Source organism: Bubalus kerabau, chromosome 1 (genome assembly GCF_029407905.1).
Source record: "Bubalus kerabau isolate K-KA32 ecotype Philippines breed swamp buffalo chromosome 1, PCC_UOA_SB_1v2, whole genome shotgun sequence".
NCBI lineage: Eukaryota > Metazoa > Chordata > Mammalia > Artiodactyla > Bovidae > Bubalus > Bubalus kerabau.
The window spans coordinates 96866018-96874975 of NC_073624.1; the positions used below are offsets into that span (position 1 = coordinate 96866018).

General features: G+C 39.9%; 1 long non-coding RNA gene across 6 annotated transcripts in view; it reads left to right on the forward strand.

Annotated features, from left to right (window-relative positions):
* Positions 1 to 4065, forward strand: part of LOC129655065 (uncharacterized) — a 7720-nt gene extending 3655 nt beyond the window's left edge. For 3 of the 6 annotated variants that reach the window (XR_008715742.1, XR_008715746.1, XR_008715738.1), the window contains 3 exons: positions 1591 to 1726; positions 1832 to 2290; positions 3225 to 4065. This is a non-coding gene — a long non-coding RNA (uncharacterized LOC129655065). Of the gene's footprint in view, positions 1 to 1199; positions 1251 to 1590; positions 1727 to 1831; positions 2785 to 3224 lie in introns of those variants that run through there. The other 3 variants (XR_008715741.1, XR_008715740.1, XR_008715739.1) reach the window with 3 other exon arrangements.
* Positions 4066 to 8958: the final 4893 nt, after the last annotated feature.

Below are 8958 nucleotides of genomic sequence, written 5' to 3' on the forward strand. Positions count from 1 at the left end.
TTCCTTTCCAACCCAGAAAGTTCCTGCTTTATCTGAAATCCCTGCTGAGTTTTCTTTCAGACTGATTTTCCAGCCAGGTTGAATATATTTGAAAAGGAAGAAACAAAAAGAGAGAGAGAGCCTAAGGCATTTACACAGGGTCATTCTGAGGGCTAGCTGGGATTAATACCCTAAACTGAATCTGATCCATGCTGGTTCTATCTCTGAATATGCTTGCATTTAACCCTAAATTATAAATTATATTTTTAGAGTTATTAGTTAAAAATAAAGACTCTGAACTAACGAGTAGACAGATCTGTATGCCAATGATTAAAAAAAAAAACCAACTTTGTTCGAAGATGAGTTTTTCTCAGCTTTTAGGATTGGAGTCCCAGTTATTCCTTAAGATTCTTTAGAGATTTTCAGTGTTTCATAAAGCCTGATAAAACTTAAACTTTTGCCCATCAGAAAGCTAAAACATTAAATTTCTTTGTTTCGGACTTAGATTTTATCCACTAAGTCTTATTTCTCTCATCTAATAATGATTTCTGATTGGTTGTAAAGTGTATAACTTAGAATAGGAAAATTATTGAAGTGCAGTTGTAAAATATTTCAAAAAATCTCTGGGGGAACATAATAGATGTTATTATTAGTGAGGGTAGATTTTGGGAAGTATTGCTGTTGAGAATGAAAAGTTGGGACTGGTTACAATTTTTCAGGCAAAGTAACAGGGCAAGGTGTTCTCACTAGGGAACCACTGAAAATATATTTATGTTTAAAAAAGTCATTAATGAGAGTTTGCAAAGAATAGCTAACACCCCTCTCTGCAAATACAGGATGATACAGGATAAATGAAAAACCAGTTGCGACTTTTTCTGTGTCCTAATACATAAATATTATATAATTGTGTAATCCACATTGCTGTAATAGTTGCTGAGTAGTCTGTTTTCTGTTTTTTTTTCCTTTGACTTCTAAATAATTTCTTTCACTAGGAGTCAGCAACAGTGCTTCCCTGGTGGTTCAGATTGTAGAGTCTGCCTGCAGTGCAGGAGACCTAGGTTTGATCTCTGGGTCAAGAAGATCTCCTGGAGAAGGAAATGGCAATCCACTCCAGTATCCTTGCCTGGAAAATTCCATGGATGGAGGAGCTTGGCAGGCTTCAGTCCATGGGGTTGCAAAGAGTGGGACACGACTGAGCAACTTCACTTTTTTTCTTTCAGCAACACTAGCCTGTTATGCCTTTTCTGATGCTGGCATCTGAGATGTAAATTGTAAGTCAAAGTTTGCAAACTGTTGTTAGCATTGCTTTTGGCGATGAATTTGTTAATGTGTAATGAATAGGTAGGCAAGAAAATGGAAACCTCTTAAAAGATTGTTGAAAAGATGGTAAAATGGCAAAATTATGCTGAAGAAATTTCACCTTCTAAAAATTGTGTAAAGGGCTAGTCTTGAGTGGAACAGTTCTATAATTCCAATTCTACTATTCTTCTGATGTTATTTTAAGGAATGTCCAATGCTTAAAACTGAGGGTCATTTTCTTTTTGAAGCCTTCTCCTAACCTCTGCCTGGAATTAAGTGCTAATGTTTTCTTATTCCCTCCTTTCCTCCCAGCACTTAAACTGTGTCATACCAGTTGTTCTCAGAGTGTGGTCTCTAGACCAGCATGATTAGCATCACTTAGAACTTGAGAAAAACGCAAATTCTTGGGCCTTGCTACAGACCTACTTACTGAATCAGAAGCTTAGGGGTGAGATGCCCTACAATCTTTGTTTTAATAAGCCCTCCAAGAGGTTGAGAGGGAGGGGACATGTGTATATTTATGGCTGGTTAATGTTGATGTATGGCTCCCCAGGTGGCACAGTGGTGAAGAATCCACTTGTTAATGCAGGAGATGCCCTGGGTCAGGAAGATCCCTGAAGAAGGAAGTGGCAACTCACTCCAGTATTCTTGCTTGAAAGATTCCATGGACAGAAGAGCCTGGCAGAGTCACAGAGCCATGGACTGGGGTCACAGAGAGTCAAGACTCGACTGAACAGCAGCAGCATGGCAGAACCTAACACAAGGATAATTGTGAAGCAATTATCCTCCAATTAAAAGTAAATAAATAAAAAGGAAAGCCCTCCAATTGATTCTGATTTTGAAGATTGAGAACTGTTGCCATATATTAACTACAGTTCTCAACCTTGTTCCCTCATGGCCACTGTAATTCCTACCATAGTGTCCCAAACTTAGTAGATATTTGATTATTTGACTTGAGAGCACAGGTATACTTTGTCAGGGCCTGCAGCACCTGTAAGACATCATCCATCTGGTAAGAGACTACGTGGGAAGAAGAGACTAAAATGTTTGAGATTCTTTTCTTTCCCTCTTTTATAACACAGCTGCTTGGAAAGTCTGAACAAAAAGGCCCATAAAGAATGGGCCAACAAAAGAATAAAGATGTGGAACCAAGGAGATATGTTTTGGTACTTATCTAGGACATGAGTAATGGGCCTTAACAGTTTTTTCCCCATAGTTCATGCTGTGAATGTAAGAGTAGAAACCCTAAAACCAGATTTTAGGGAAGAAACTTTATAGCCAGAAAGTCTTCTTGCTGTTACAAAAACATAATTTAAATTGACTTGATGGGACTTTTCTGTGAAGATGAGTGAACCTGATTACCAAGTTTTTTGAAAAGTTGATTTATTCAGTATAAATATTTGGCCCAGAGTATTGAATCTCTTTATTCCACCATGCATATAAAGTATAGATTCTCCACATTCATCACCTTTGATTTTGTGTGGGCATACGGCTAGTGCATAGTCAGATCATTCCTCTCCTAAAGCATATTATAGCTTAATAGTAATAAATCAGAATGAAAGGAGGTTAAATGGGGATGTAAGCCACCTGTTAGGGGAGCTTGAGAGAATAGTTAAGACTTTGGGGAATCTAGGCAAGCTTTGAGGCAATTATTTTTAAAACTTTGCTTTTTTAAAAAGTATTTTTTCTTAATTTAGTTTGGTTTTTTTGGTTTGACCAAATGTTATGTTAGAAGCCAAACATGTGATGTGTTTATTAACTTATATTGTACCTTCTTCCAAGTGGCTCAAACTTCTTAAAAGTGAGATTTGAGTAGATCTGGCACCCATGTTTTGAATGACACAACTGCCTAATAAGTGATGTTTTATCCTTTTAGACTAGTGTAGTTGACTTTATTTGTCTGGTTGTTATCTCAGGAGAATTATTGTTCCCTCTTTTAATTTCAGGAGTATACCATTTTGGAGGAAAAATTATGTGGTCCCCCAGTTGAGACCACCTGATGTGAAGAGCCGACTCAGAAAAGACCCTGATGCTGGGAAAGATTGAATGCAGGAGGAGAAGGGGACGACAGAGGACAAGATGGGTGGATGGCATCTCTGACTCAATGCACATGAGTTTGAGCAAGCTCTGGGACATGGTGAAGGACAGGGAAGCCTGGTGTGCTGCAGTCCATGGGGTCGCAAAGAGTCGGACACGGCTGAGCGACTAAACAACAACAACCATTTAAGACTGCATGGTCTTTTAGGGGAAGATTTCATATACCTAAAATATGGTAAAGGAAAACAGTTTTATCTTTTAAGTCCATTTTCCTGGGGAACAGTCTTTTGTTTTTATATGGTCTGGTGTTAATATACCAAAATATAATTTAAAAAATTCAAAACATGTAGGGTCTTAGACAAGAGACAAGAGTAAATCTTGCTTATATTGTGTAAAGCTCAGAGAGAAAGTCAGTAGCCCCCCCAACCCCTTCACTTTGTACAAAATATACTGGAATGTGCTAAATGCTAAAAGTGTCTACTTGTCCTCCTATTCTAACTGAAGGAAAAAAAAGATCATTTGAAAAGATCTAGAAAATACTTATGTAGGGATAAGACTCCTAAGGGCAGAAAATACTCATTTGACTAAAACTTCTTTTAATTGAAAGTCTAAATTTACTTGAACTAGTCAGTAAACTAGCAAAATCCCAAACTCATTGTTTTAAAAGGATTAGCTGGCTGCAATAAAAATTACATCTTAGGAGGAACTAATTCAGGCCTGTTTTAAATTGGGTGTTGGTTCAGTTTAAGCACCAAGTGAAGGGCTATAAACTGAAGGGCTCCAAAATCACTGCCAATAAAGTGACTGCAGCCATGAAATCAGAAAACATCTGCTTCTTGGCAAGAAAGCTGTGGCAAACCTAGACAGTGTCTTGAAAAGCAGAGACATTACTCTGCTGACAAAGGTCTGTATGGTCAAGGCTATGGTCTTACTAGTGTTCACGTACCTGGACTGTAAAGAAGGTGGAGTGCCGAAGAATTGGTGCCTTTGAACTGTGGTGCTGGAGAAGACTCCTGAGAGTCCTTTGGACAGCAAGGAGATTAAACCAGTCAATCTTAAGGGAAATCAACCCTTCATATTTGTTGGAAGTACTGATGCTGAAACTGAAACTCCAGTATTTTGGTTATCCAGTGAGAACAGCTGACTCATTGGAAAAGTCCCTGATGCTGGGAAAGATTGAGGGTAGAAGAAGAGGGCATCAGAGGATGAGATGGCTGCATGGCATCACCAAAGCAATGGACATAAACTTGGGCAAACTTCGGGAGATGGTGAGGGATACGCAAAGGAGGCCTGGCATGCTGCAGTCCATGGGATCATGGAGTGTCAGACATGACTGGGCAACTGAACAACAGCAAAGCACCAAGTATTTGAGTGTCTCCTAGATACAACAGCCCTAGACTAGTGGTGTAGCCAGTATGTGATTCTGCCTTCCTTCATGAAGGTATGGTTTGGTTGAGGTAGGAGACAGGGAAGGTTTAAATGAGGTGAGGATTAAGAATTAGACTTTAAAAAAGCTAGAACAGGGATTTGAATAGTTGAAGGGCAAGGGGTGACATTTTAATTTATTAATTTTGTTACTTTTTGGCTGTGCTGGGTCTTCATTGCTGCGCGTGGGCTTTCTCTAGTTGTGGCGAGTAGGGGCTATTCTTCATTGTGGTGCATGGGCTTCTCATTGCGATGGCTTCTCTTATTGTGGAGCATAGGCCCCAGGGTGTGCAGGCTCGGTAGTTATGGCGCATGCGCTTAGTTGTCCCGAGACATGTGGGATCTTCCCGGATGGGGGGATTGAACCTGCGTGCCCTGCATTGGCAAGTGGATTCTTAATCACTGGGCCACCAGGGAGGTCCAGGGAGTTACATTTTGAATTTAACAGAGTGCTGCTGCTGCTAAGTCACTTCAGTTGTGTCTGACTCTGTGCGACCCCATAGACGGCAGCCCACCAGGCTTCTCCATCCATGGGATTTTCCAGGCAAGAGTACTGGAGTGAGGTGCCATTGTCTTCTCCATTAACAGAGTGAGAAAGAATAAAACAGATTTAACATGGGAGTAAACTGACTTCTGCAGAGTTAGAAAGGTAGCTTTGGAGGCAAGTTCCAAACTCAGCTTGTCATGAAAACTATCCTTTAAGTTTGGAAGATTTATATGGAGAAGTGATTGAAAAGGGTTGATATGATGGTCATATAGTAAATGACTTGGAGATAGGAGAAAAAGCTGGGGATAAAGAATCCAACTACGCAATAGCATTATGGACCACATGGTGACTGCAGTTCCCCTACTAAGAGAAGTAGACAAATGAGCCGTCCAGCCCTTTGGTTGAAAAATGAGGATATGAAGACAAGGAAGAATAAAAAACCAAATGAAGCTTGTCATAGGAAAAATACTCTTTATTTAAATAAATAAAAACATATTGGTTCAGTTCAGTTGCTCAGTCATGGCATCTTGAAAACATATTAAGATGCCAGCAATGCCAGCAAGAGTTGTTACCTAAAATTTGACTGTTAAGATTTCCCCAAAGTTAAAAAAAAAACAATTTAATAAATCTTCCATCTGCTGGCTCTTTTAATCTACAACTTCTCCATCAGTTTTTCTGACCTAAGGGTAGAAGGAAAACACTGAGATAGTGTCAGTTTGATAACAAGTGTTTTTATGGAAGATCTAAGCTTGATGTGTGTTAATAGCATTTCAAATAGAGTTCTAGACAGCTCTTTCAACAAAGTCTGATTAAAGCTATTAGGTCTTTCATCAGGGGAGGAGGATTTTGAAGAGAAAACACTTGTTTTTTTTTCATGGCTGTGCTGCGAGGCACGAGGGCTTCCTAGTTCCTGACCAGGGATCAAACCCATGCTTACTGCAGTGGAAGCTCAGAGTCTTAACCATTAGACTGCCTGGGAAGTCCCTGGTTTGTTTATTCTTAAAGAAGAAAAGCTTGTCTAAGAATCTTTGAAGATTTAGAAAATAATGTTAGTAATATTAATTAAAAATTTTATTGTTATTTAGTTGATCTATCATGTCTGACTCTTTTGAGATCACATGGGCTGTAGCCCACCAGGCTGCCCTGTCCATGGGATTTCCCCTGCAAGAATACTGGAGTGAGTTGCCATTTCCTCCTTCAGGGGATCTTCCTGACCCAGGGGGTGAACCCCTGTCTTCTTGTTTCTCTGTTGCAGGCAGATTCTTTGCCGCTGAGCCACCAGGGAAGCCCACTAGTTAAAACTGTGTTAATGTATGTTAAAACTATGATGTTAAAAAACTTACTCTACGTCTTTTCCAAGACTTATGGTTGTTAGGATGTTTATCATCCAGTCTTCTTTTTTATGTTTCTTGAGTCATTGTAGAATATGACCAAAAGAGGAAAGTTAGCTGGAAATTAGAACTAGAGAATTAGTCTAAATAACCAGTTCTAGGAGATTAAAGTTACTTTAACAAAAATAGTTGATACTACTATCCATGAGGGTAGGAATTACTGGTTTTGTGTTAGTTTCTGTTTTACATAATTCCTTTCCACCTTCCCTTCCCCATGTGTATCTAGTGAGTAACTCCATCGATAGCTCATCTAACTCTGGGCTGTGCCCTTTGAGTTTGTGTGGCTGGGGATCCTGATCTGGTTCATGTATAGTATGCTTGTTCCTTCCCCTTCATAGCTTTAGGAATTGATTTTTCATACCTCGAAAATCTTACACAGAATTGAGAACCTTGTGTGATCAAGTCCTTGATGGATTAAAGTCCTAAGTGGAGCTTTAGGAAAGTAATGCTCAAAATTCTCCAAGTCAGGCTTCAACAGTATGTGAACCGTGAACTTCCAGATGTTCAAGCTGGATTTAGAAAAGGCGGAGGAACCAGAGATCACATTACCAACATCCGCTGGAAGCAGGAGAGTTACAGAAAAACATCTACTTCTACTATATTGACTACACCAAAGCCTTCGACTGTGTGGATCACAACAAACTGTGGGAAATTCCTAAAGAGATGGGGATATCAGACCACCTGACCTGCCTCCTGAGAAACCTATATGCAGGTCAGGAAGCAACAGTTAGAACTGGACAACAACAGACTGGTTCCAAATTGGGAAAGGAGTACGTCAAGGCTGTATGTTGTCACCCTGCTTATTTAACTTCTATGCAGAGTACATCATTCGAAATGCTGGGTTGGATGAAGCACAAGCTGGAATCAAGACTGCTGGGAGAAATATCAATAACCTCAGATATGCAGATGACACCACCCTTATGGCAGAAAATGAAGAAGAACTAAAGAGCCTCTTAATAAAAGTGAAAGAAGAGAGTGAAAAAGTTGGCTTAAAACTCAACATTCAGAAAATTAAGATCATGGCATCTGGTCCCATCATTTCATGGCAAATAGATGGAGAAACAGTGGAAACAGTGACAGGCTTTATTTTTTGGGCTCCAAAATCACTGCAGATGGTGACTGCAGCCATGAAATTAAAAGACGGTTGCTCCTTGGAAGAAAAGCTATGACCAACCTAGACAGCATATTGAAAAGCAGAGACATTACTTTGCCAACAAAGGTCTGTCTTAGTCAAAGCTAGGTTTTTCCAGTAGTCATGTATGGATGTGAGAGTTGGACTATAAAGAAAGCTGAGTACCAAAGAATTGATGCTTTTGAACTGTGGTGCTGGTGAAGACTCTTGAGAGTCCCTTGGACTGCGAGGAGATCCAACCAGTCCATCCTAAAGGAAATCAGTCCTGAATATTCATTTGAAGGACTGATGCTGAAGCTCAAATTCCAATACTTTGGCCACCTGATGCGAAGAACTGATTTATTGGAAAAGACCCTGATGCTGGGAAAGATTAAAGGTGGCAGTAGAAGGGGATGTCAGAGGATGAGATGGTTGGATGGCAACACCAACTCAATGGACATGAGTTTGAGTAGGCTCTGGGAGTTGGTGATGGACAGGGAAGCCTGGCATGCTGCAGTCCATGGGGTTGCAAAGAGTTGGACACAACTGAGCAACTGAACTGAACTGGAGCCTTAGGAAAGGAATGGAAGTACTCAGAGCCCATGACTACAGCTCTTTTAAAATTTGTAATTGAAGCTTAGGTATCTGCCATGATCTAGTGGCCATCTCACTCAAAGATATTCTATTAGAATAGAGCTATTCTATTCTTTATTTCAATAGCTTCTATAAGATGATTTATCTTACCTTTTACAAACCAGCATTTTTGGAGTAAATGTCTTAAGGACAAATGAAGAAGAATGATGTGCGTTATCTAGAAAGAAGGAAAGCAGGAAGAAGTAACACAAGTACCAAGCATTTTTATATTATTGCCGAGAAGGCTAACTGGCAGGAGATTTGAGTCTCCCTTCCATAGTTGTTGCTGGAAAATGCTAGAGACTACATTGCTACCTCCCTGACATAGGTCTGGTCATGTGACTTGTTTTTGCCAATGGGATGTGAATAGAAATAGTCTCTTCTGGGCTGAGGTGCTTAAGAGGCAGCTGTACTTTCTCTGTTCTCTTTTCGTGGCAGCTTGGAGAGCCAGGTGTGAAAGGTGACAGTTAAAAGATGAAGAGCCTGGGTTCTTGAATCACCACCTACTGAACACTTGCACTGGATTGTACATAAGGAAATTTCTGTTGTGTTAAATCATGACATTAACACTATTTGGACTTTCTCTTAAAAGGGCT